The sequence below is a fragment of the Temnothorax longispinosus genome, chromosome 6, assembly GCF_030848805.1.
Source record: "Temnothorax longispinosus isolate EJ_2023e chromosome 6, Tlon_JGU_v1, whole genome shotgun sequence".
In the NCBI taxonomy this organism is placed as follows: Eukaryota; Metazoa; Arthropoda; class Insecta; order Hymenoptera; family Formicidae; genus Temnothorax; species Temnothorax longispinosus.
The window spans coordinates 12,258,078-12,267,000 of NC_092363.1; the positions used below are offsets into that span (position 1 = coordinate 12,258,078).

Sequence of the window (8,923 nt, forward strand, 5' to 3'; positions counted from 1 at the left end):
ACTAGAACAAAACAAAAACTCGACTTTACCGCAACGGCTAATCGCCTGGGTGCCGGTAGACTCGCCCTTCGCTTTTACCGACTAGAGGCAACACGCGTCAAACCTGTCCAACAATATATAAGGTTCGTAAGAGTATTAAAGCTCGATGAAAGAGTAGAAATTTTTGAGAGATCATAAGAATTACTTTTTACCATCAAAAACGCTTATGTCGTGCTAAAAATTACACCATAACTCAGAATATCACAAAATTTCGTTTATAATACTGGCGCATAAAGATGCATTTACAGTAGGAAAGGCAAGTTTCTACGATAGATTTAAATTGGCAAAAAGCTTAGTGTCAAATTTACCCCAGTGTCGAGTTTGCCCCGGTCTCTCCTATATAATTTTATATTTTTTTTATAAAAATTGTGTAAAAATTATTTTTTGCAGATGTTTACACTACTTCAGTTTTAGTTTGAGCAGGAAATTGGAAGCCCATGGTGTAGACTGCCGAGAGATAAACAACTGTGTCATCCGATTACCGAGCGAGGACGACAAGTGGCTTAGCTTCAAGAATCACAGCAGGAAGGAGCAGCTTCCATATGTCATATACGCCGACCTGGAATGTACCCTTGAGAAGACGGATGCGGATCCGAGAACGTCCACGTTCAGGTCTCAACATCATCGGGTATTTAGTATAGGATACTACGTGCGGTGCTTGTACGACGACTCATTATCCGCGTATCGGTTTTGTCGCGATAAGGATTGCGTCACGTGGTTCGCCGAGAAACTAAGACGTTTAGCACACGACGTAAAGACTATCTTGTCCGGTAATGTTCGCATGGCAGAATTAACGCGAGACGAGTGGGAGATATTTCGCAGCGTGACGCACTGCCACATTTGTGAAAAACCGTTCGCGCCAGACGACGTGCGAGTACGCGGTCATTGTCATCTGACCGGTCGTTATAGAGGTCCCGCACATTCAAACTCTAATCTAAATTACAAAGATTCTCATTACATTCCCATAGTTCTCCACAATTTATTTGGCTACGACGTGCATTTTATCATAAAAGAAATAGCCACCGTGTTCGAAGACTCGATCGACATACTGCCGATAACGAAAGAAAAATACATCTCGTTCACGAAACACGTTAAAGATACCGCCGAAAGATCAAATTCGCGAAGTGACATAAAGTTACGGTTTATCGATTTGTATAAATTTCTGAGTAACAGCCTCGAAAATTTCGATGTACTCACCCTTATATGTACGGGCACTTCGAACGTTGACTCGTTAAAGAGGTATCTCATTCTCGGAGTATCTGCTCGTATGGGGTGAACTCAAATTCCATTTGCATTTGCATCCTTGATTGAGGTACCTCTGCAATCTTCCATTCGCCAACTTTTATGTACTAAAAAATAAAACAAAAATTTATTACACAAATTTTAAAGCACAAATTTTATTAATGCACAGCACAAAATACTTACCCCGACACACGAAAACGTAATTTTTAGCTTCATCTTTGCACTGTCACTTTCACTATTCGAACTTGACTACACCATGAGTCTATGATGAAGGCAGTCCTAGCAGTTAAAATTTAGAGTAGGGATGCACATAATGTGCCAGACGCTATTTGTTTCTAAATTATATCTTCTAGGGCTAACTTTCTTTTTCGGCGTTTCTTTGTTTCTCTTTTTACCTCGTATATCTCGGAGTTTTTTAACGTACATCTAAGGTTGAATCGCCTACAATTTTTGGCCAAGTATCTACGTCGACCATCGATGCTCGCATCTGCAGTGCGAGATAATATTTGTTTATAAATTCTGTTATCGACGTTTGTCGATATTATACCCTAATGCCCCCCCCCGCTCTCCCGCGAATGAATACTCTTTCTAGAAAGAAAAATAAAAAGGACATTTGCGTCATGCTAGTTGCAGGTCATCAATTATAGCTGCCTGTCATAGGCGCTCGCATCTGAAGTGTGAAAGGATATCTGTTTATAAATACTGTCGGCCGAACATCGACGCGAGATGACATTTGTTTATAGAACATGTCCCGACGCGCTCGCCGAAACCCTGATAACCCCCCCTTCCCCAGCCCCCCTCGTCATCAAGTCCCCCCCCGCCCCGCTCCCCCCTCGGAGCATCCGGCCCGAACTGGCCCCCCACCTGGTGGGGACTGGTACTCCACCGCACGCCTTTTCATCAGCGACCGCCATAGAACTCCTCACGCGGTGAGATCTCTGATTGACCAGAGGCTCAGAGGTCTCGCTGATATCCGAGGCACTGGCGCAACGACTCAAGCTGCAGCGCACCAAGTCGACCTTCGCCATCTTAAGCATCGGAGGGACTCGTTCCGGCACGGCTCGAGGGAAGGTCACCCTGCAGCTAACGTCCAATGTGACTGGAGCAACAGACACGGCCATCGCCGTCGTTTTGCCGCACCTGTCGCTCTACCACAGCACAGGCTTGCGACACATCGACTTTTGGCCACACCTCCTCAATTTCCAATTGGCGGACCCTCAGTCTCGGCCACTGATCTTATCGAGCTGCTGCTCGGAGCCGAGGTCTGCTCTGTCATCCTCGAGGAGGGTCTTTGAAAAGGCAATCCTGAGGTGCCCATCGCCCAGCGCACTGTTTTCGGCTGGATCATCTCCGGCGGCGCGACTGCAGCTTCGCTACACGGAGCTTTTTCGTGCCACGCCGCCATCGACCACGAGCTCACTAGCCTGGTGCAGAGATTCTGGGAACAGAAGGAGGAGGCCACGCCACCCTGACTCCTGCCGAGCAGCAATGCGAGGACCACTTCGTGCGAACGCACACCCGGCTGTCATCTGGACGCTACATGGTGCGCCTTCCTTGGTCATCTTCTCCAGCAGATCTCCATGAGACTCGTCGGGCAGCGCTGCACCTCCTCACGTCCATGGAGCGGAACCCGCTAGGAGCGCTAGGGACCCCAGATTTGGCGAGCTATACCACACGGAAAAAACAACCATGGTTGAATTAACAAGATGCGTTTTGTTAAGCAATTTTTGGTTGAAATAAACAGAATTTCTGGTTATTGTAATCAAATATTCTGGTACGCAACCAGAATGTTTGGGTATGATACCGTTTAGAATTTGGTTAGTGCATTTGTAGTAATAATATACAAGTATCTGGTTATTATAACTACAAGGGAAGAAGAGCATAGTTGGATTAACGTGACATGTATGTTTAAAGGAGTATTGGTGGAATTAAACATAATTTCTGGTTATCATAATCATACATGTCACGTTAATCCAATAGTTTGGTTCACGCGTGTCCAGTAATAACCAGACAAGTGTCTGGTTATTTTGACCTATTTTGAAACTGAAGCTCGCGCGAAACTATTTTCTTTTGTCTGAAGAGCGGGGCCGTGTCGGGCTTGGTCGGGAAGCGGGTTTGTCTGACGTGCCGGACCTGGGTGAGGTGAATCAAGCCGGCGTTCTCGCGCCGGTTTCGCGGGATCCGAGCTCGGTCCCGTGCCTTGGACTCCCGCGGATCTTCCTTGCTGCGAGGCTTCCGTGGCGGCGCGAGCCGTCGTGGTCGTCCTCTTCGGCCGACTCTCTCAACCGCCTCGACGTCCTATAACCTCGGAGCGCGATCTTGTTGCACGATTGCGTTCACGGTCATAAAGCGTGATTGCATTTGTGCGATCATCTCTTCGTTTCGTCCGCGTATATCTGTGTCATGTGTGCGAGACTTATTATACAGCTTATTAGTACACTAATAAGGTGGATAAGACATCGGATTTACAATCAACCAAATGCTCCTGGTTGCCGAAACCAGGATACATCCAATCCAATGTGTCCGGTTACTTCAACCAGAATGCAACTAACCAAATTTGTCTGGTTACTTTAATGAAAATTATGGATCGTTCATTTCTCACCAAACAGTCAGGTTGTTTCAACCAGATTTCCAATTAATTCAACCAAATTTTTTTTTCCGTGCAGACCTTCCTAAAAGAATACAAGGACCTTAAGTACATGACGGAGGCGATCGCTCCACAACAAGGTGAGCCAGTCATTTACTTACCTCATCACGGTGTCTTTAAGAAGGCGAGCACCACTACCAAATTTCGCGTCGTTTTTAACGGGTCGCAACGCGTATCGACGGGCAAGTCTCTCAACTCCTTCTTGCACGTGGGCGCGAATCTTGTGCCATCGCTGGCCGACGTCTTGCTCCGATGGCGTCTTCACTTGTTCGCGGTGATATCAGATATCGAAAAAATGTACCGTCAAGTACTGGTACATCCCGACGACCGCGATTATTAGCGTATCGTGTGGCGTCCGATCCCGACGAGTAAAGTGCGCGACTACTGCATGAACACGGTAACGTACGGCGTGGCAAATTTCCGTACTCTCCACGGCAGCCAGTAGTTCGCGGTGGCAGGGGGGGTGGTTCCTCTCCGTACGCTGGCTCGCGCGACAGTGCCGCTCTCCTGGCCCGGCGGGACCACGCTGGGCCCGCGCGTCTGCGCGCCGGGGTTGCAAATCCTGCTCGCTGGTCAACCCTCGCGAGCGCTGCGCCCGATCTGGGCTGCGTTCGTAAACGTTACCCACAGAGTAAAAATGCCTCTAAACTCGTTCAGAAAGTCAGCGGGAGAAAAGCTACTTTTACTCAATAGCGTTCAGAAAGCCTTTTGAGGCACCCAGGGCATTCCTCAACGTACCCTGCTCGCGACTGAGGTAGAGTTTACCTGTCATGCGCAGAAACGCACTTTTCGCGTATTACACGTGTATTACACGAGGGGTCCGTTCCGTTTCACGCATGATGCGCGCATTTTCTGTAGTAAACATTACGTATGCTATAGATAAATGCGTGCATATGCGTGAAACGGAACGGACCCGAGGTCACGAGAAAGAATATAAGAAGTTCGAAAACATGTCTGCGATAAAATGTAGATCACGATCCCAAACTTTGTACGAAGTTGTAGAAGGCGCCTGTAGAGCCCCAATTTTTGATGCAAAGATATCAAAAGTATTATTACGCGACAAAATAAGTAAATTAACAAAATATACATTAGAGGTTTGGTGTATCTACATTACTCTTTGTCGTGTCTTAATAGACACGAATTCTGTTTTGAAACACGCTTTTTTATGCTTAATATCTACTTCCTTGCTTTATGGAAATTCGAAGTTAATTGTTAAAATGTTTACAATTAATACAACAAGTAATATAACCCCTTTAAACGGTACTTTTACAGCAAGTAAAATTGATTTTATCTCTTTGAATGAGAACATCATTGAAACTTTTCTGCAACCGTATGGATACGAAATTATGTTACCCGAAAAAGATATTGATGTCGCGATAACAAGCTCATCACGAGATGATAATAAGTCCGAAGGTATGACAAATATTACTAATTTATAGATGTGTTTAGTTAAGAATCTGTTTTTATGTATTATTAATACATTGGTATTTTACAGTCACACATATAAATCTCAGTGATGCAGCCAATTTTTCTCGCTGTACGACATTCACTTCTAACTTACAATTAGAGAAAACTGATGAGAATACTAAACCGAGAGTTTTAGAAGAAAGTAATGGAAGAACTCCGGATAAAGGAATGAAAAGCTTGTGGACGGATAAAAGTAGAGCAATGTTTCTATACTTGTACAAGAAATACAAAGATGATTTTAATTCCAATTGCATAAAAAAGGACGATATCTAGGCTAAAATTGCCTGCGATATGAAACACAAAGGCTATAATTTTGTTGCAGCAAATGCAAAGAAAAAATAAAATATATAAAGAAGTACTTTAAAAAAATAGACAATATGGGTCCCAAAAGTACTGGTGCAGCACCAGTAAAATGTGAAAACTTCGAGGAACTTGACGAACTGTTTGGAAATAAGCCCAATGTTACTTCTGTTGCTATGGCAAGCAACGAAATTAGATAGCTTATCATGAGATGACAATAAATCCGAAGGTATGACAAATATTACTTATTTATAAATGTGTTTAGTTAAGAATCTGTTTTTATTTATTATGAGTTACATTGCTATTTTACAGTCACACAGATAAATCTTAGTGATGCGGAAGATAATAAAAAAAAAGGGCGAAAAAGAGCGAATACAATGAGTGATGCTTGAAGAAAGAGAAGAAACAAAAAAAGCTAGCCACGAAGAAAAAAAGAAAATGCTTCAATCAAGTATCGATTCTTATGAAAACATGATGGACAAATTGCTTAAAAAGCTATAAAGTTGTGAGATTGTTTAATTTTGTTTCGTCCGGTTTGTTTATTTTATATAACATATTTTATATAATCATAAATTAATTATATTAGTCAATATAGATTATAAGAAGATTATTAGAGTACGCATCTAAGAAAAATAAGATTGAGTGTTAATGATTTAAGCAATATTTGATTCAATAATTTGTCGTTTTTCTTGGATGGGGAAGAAAAGCCTTGAGTTTTTATTTTTTTAAATCTGTGCCAAAGATGCGGTAGACTGCGTTAATCCTAAAAATCGCTCGGTTGATCGAAATTAAAACTATATTATTTTAGCACGGTATATTATTTTTAACCGTATATAATCCTACTTTTTTATATGTATTAATAAAAGTGCATTATATATTTCTAAATACCATTTGTCGCACCAAAAAAATTCGCAATATTTAACAAAAATCAAATTAATAAAACATAAGGTGCTCGCCACATTGTATATATTGTAGTCATTAGTCTAGTCACATTTATGTTCATATTCGCAGTATATAATAGTCTTTCTAGTACCTATAATTTTTATGTATTTTCGGTGACTCGTGCAAAACGTCGGCGGATCGCGATCGACGCGTAAAATCGATATTTTCGCGACTCACCAATCGGTGCTGCCCTCGTTCACCCCACGAGGGCACCCGCAGGAGGAAAGAGCAAGTACTCGCTCTCGACTCTTTTCCAGCGCCGCGAGAACGATTCACTCATCGCCACGACGTCTCGGGGTGCACACGCTATACGTGCACACTCGAACATCCAAGAGACCACGTAGAGCTCGCTCTCCGGAAGTGCGATCGCTTTCTCTGCCTGCCTTGCTTTGCTTGCCTTGCTGTCTTGCTTGCTGCCCTGCCTTACCTTGCTTTGCCGTGCCTTGTCTGCGCTTACTGCACATGCTGCCCACGAGCTTGCTAGAGGGACGAATTCTCCAGGAGACGACGGCCTCCCGAACTGAGTCGCATTTTGCTTAATTTCGTTAATTCGTTTTGACGATACACATCTCCTCTGGTCCTTCGAGTCACGTAGTTCGCACCAATTCGCAAATCCGGGGAACGCTTAAACGCCCTCCGAGCATAAGGATATTATAATCGATCATCATTACGGTTTAATTCCTCGCACAGTGCATCCCGACGTTTATTTCCAACTCGTTTTTCATTTTCACTCTTGTTTATAATCTGTTCCTGTTGATTTTCTACTATTGCGTCCATGTGCGTCTTGTACGTATTCGCATATTAAATCATCACCAAAATCTAGGCATATATTATGCAAAACGCAGCACGCAAGTGTTGTTCCGGATATTAAATCGATTCTGTTCATATTTAAATATTTTAGGCGTCTAAATCGGCCAAATAAGAGAGCAAATGCTCTTTCTATTGTTTGCCTTGTCTGCGAAAGTAGTGTATTAAATTTCTCCTGCTGTCTTCTTAAATTTTATCGATTCATATATGGAGTAATACACCACTTCAAAGTAGGATATGCTTTATCTACTAAAATAAATTCATCATGTGGAAAATACTTTTCTGGATTTTGACGTATCAAATGATAAATATCAGAATTTCTAAAAATCCTAGCGTCATGTACTGAACTAGGGTATCCCGTATAACAACCTGTGAATTTTAAATTGGCATCGCATATTGCTTGCAGCGTTATGGTGTATTGCATTTTACGATTTATGTACGTTTCGGCATCTTTTGATGGCGCTTTAATTGGCACATATGTTCCATCGAGAGCACCTATGACACCATCAGTTCCAGCCATAGCTTTAAATTTTTCTTTTATTAATGGAAGCTCCTGTTCTGTTGGCCAATGAATCATCTGAGGATCCATGACATTTAAAGCTGTCGTAATTCGAACAAAGCAGGAAAACAATGTAGATTTGCTTAAATCAAATATTTCTCCGATCAATTTGTTGTCATATAAAAGAACATCAATTTTAAATTAATTTCAACTTAATAAATAATAGTAATAACTAAAATAAATAAATAAATAATATACAGTATGCACTCTTATAATCAAAGAATTACTCGCTTTTGACGTGCAGAAAGAGCGAAAATTCATATATTATGTATAAATAAAAAACAATATATATTTTATCATACCTATAAAAATCTGGCTTCGCTAATAGCCATATTATTGGTAATAATTGTTTCTCAGCTGGGACCATTGGTCTCCCAGTTCCACTAGTATTTTCTACTTTTGGACCGATAATAGTGAGTAAATAGTGAGAAATTGTTTGTTAGTAAAATAATGAATGGTTTGTTCAACATAGTCTTGGATGCGTCTGGCCTTCTTTTTCTTTTTCTTTGAGCAAAGTGTCAACAAAATTTCAATTTCACTGTCAGATGATAAATCAGAATCAAATAATTCGTAATTGGACAAAAGGCTCCTTTCCATTGATTTTGCCATGACAATGATTGCTTTTTTAGCAATCTTCTCTCTGTCGTTACTCATGTTTTCTTTCGTGCCGTGTATAACAGTTTGCTAAAAAACATTAAAATATTATATTTTTTGTAACATATTCTACATATTCTTGCTTTGGTTGAAACTACGTACGTTTTAAGTCCATAAGTAACCCATACAGCACAGAAGCTTGCAGTCACATTGCAGGAACGTTAAAACAACGTTTCTGCAATGTGACTGCAAGCTCTGTACTGTATGAGAATGACGCGTTGGTTTGCTAAGACGAAGAATTGTACATACGTTAAATTCAATCGAAT

General features: G+C 41.7%; 2 pseudogenes; one reads left to right on the forward strand and one right to left on the reverse strand.

Moving 5' to 3' along the window:
• The first annotated feature begins 5,093 nt into the window (after positions 1-5,093).
• Positions 5,094-6,196, forward strand: LOC139814824 (uncharacterized; annotated as a pseudogene).
• A 1,168-nt stretch (positions 6,197-7,364) lies between these two features.
• LOC139814825 (putative nuclease HARBI1) lies at positions 7,365-8,033 on the reverse strand (annotated as a pseudogene).
• Positions 8,034-8,923: the final 890 nt, after the last annotated feature.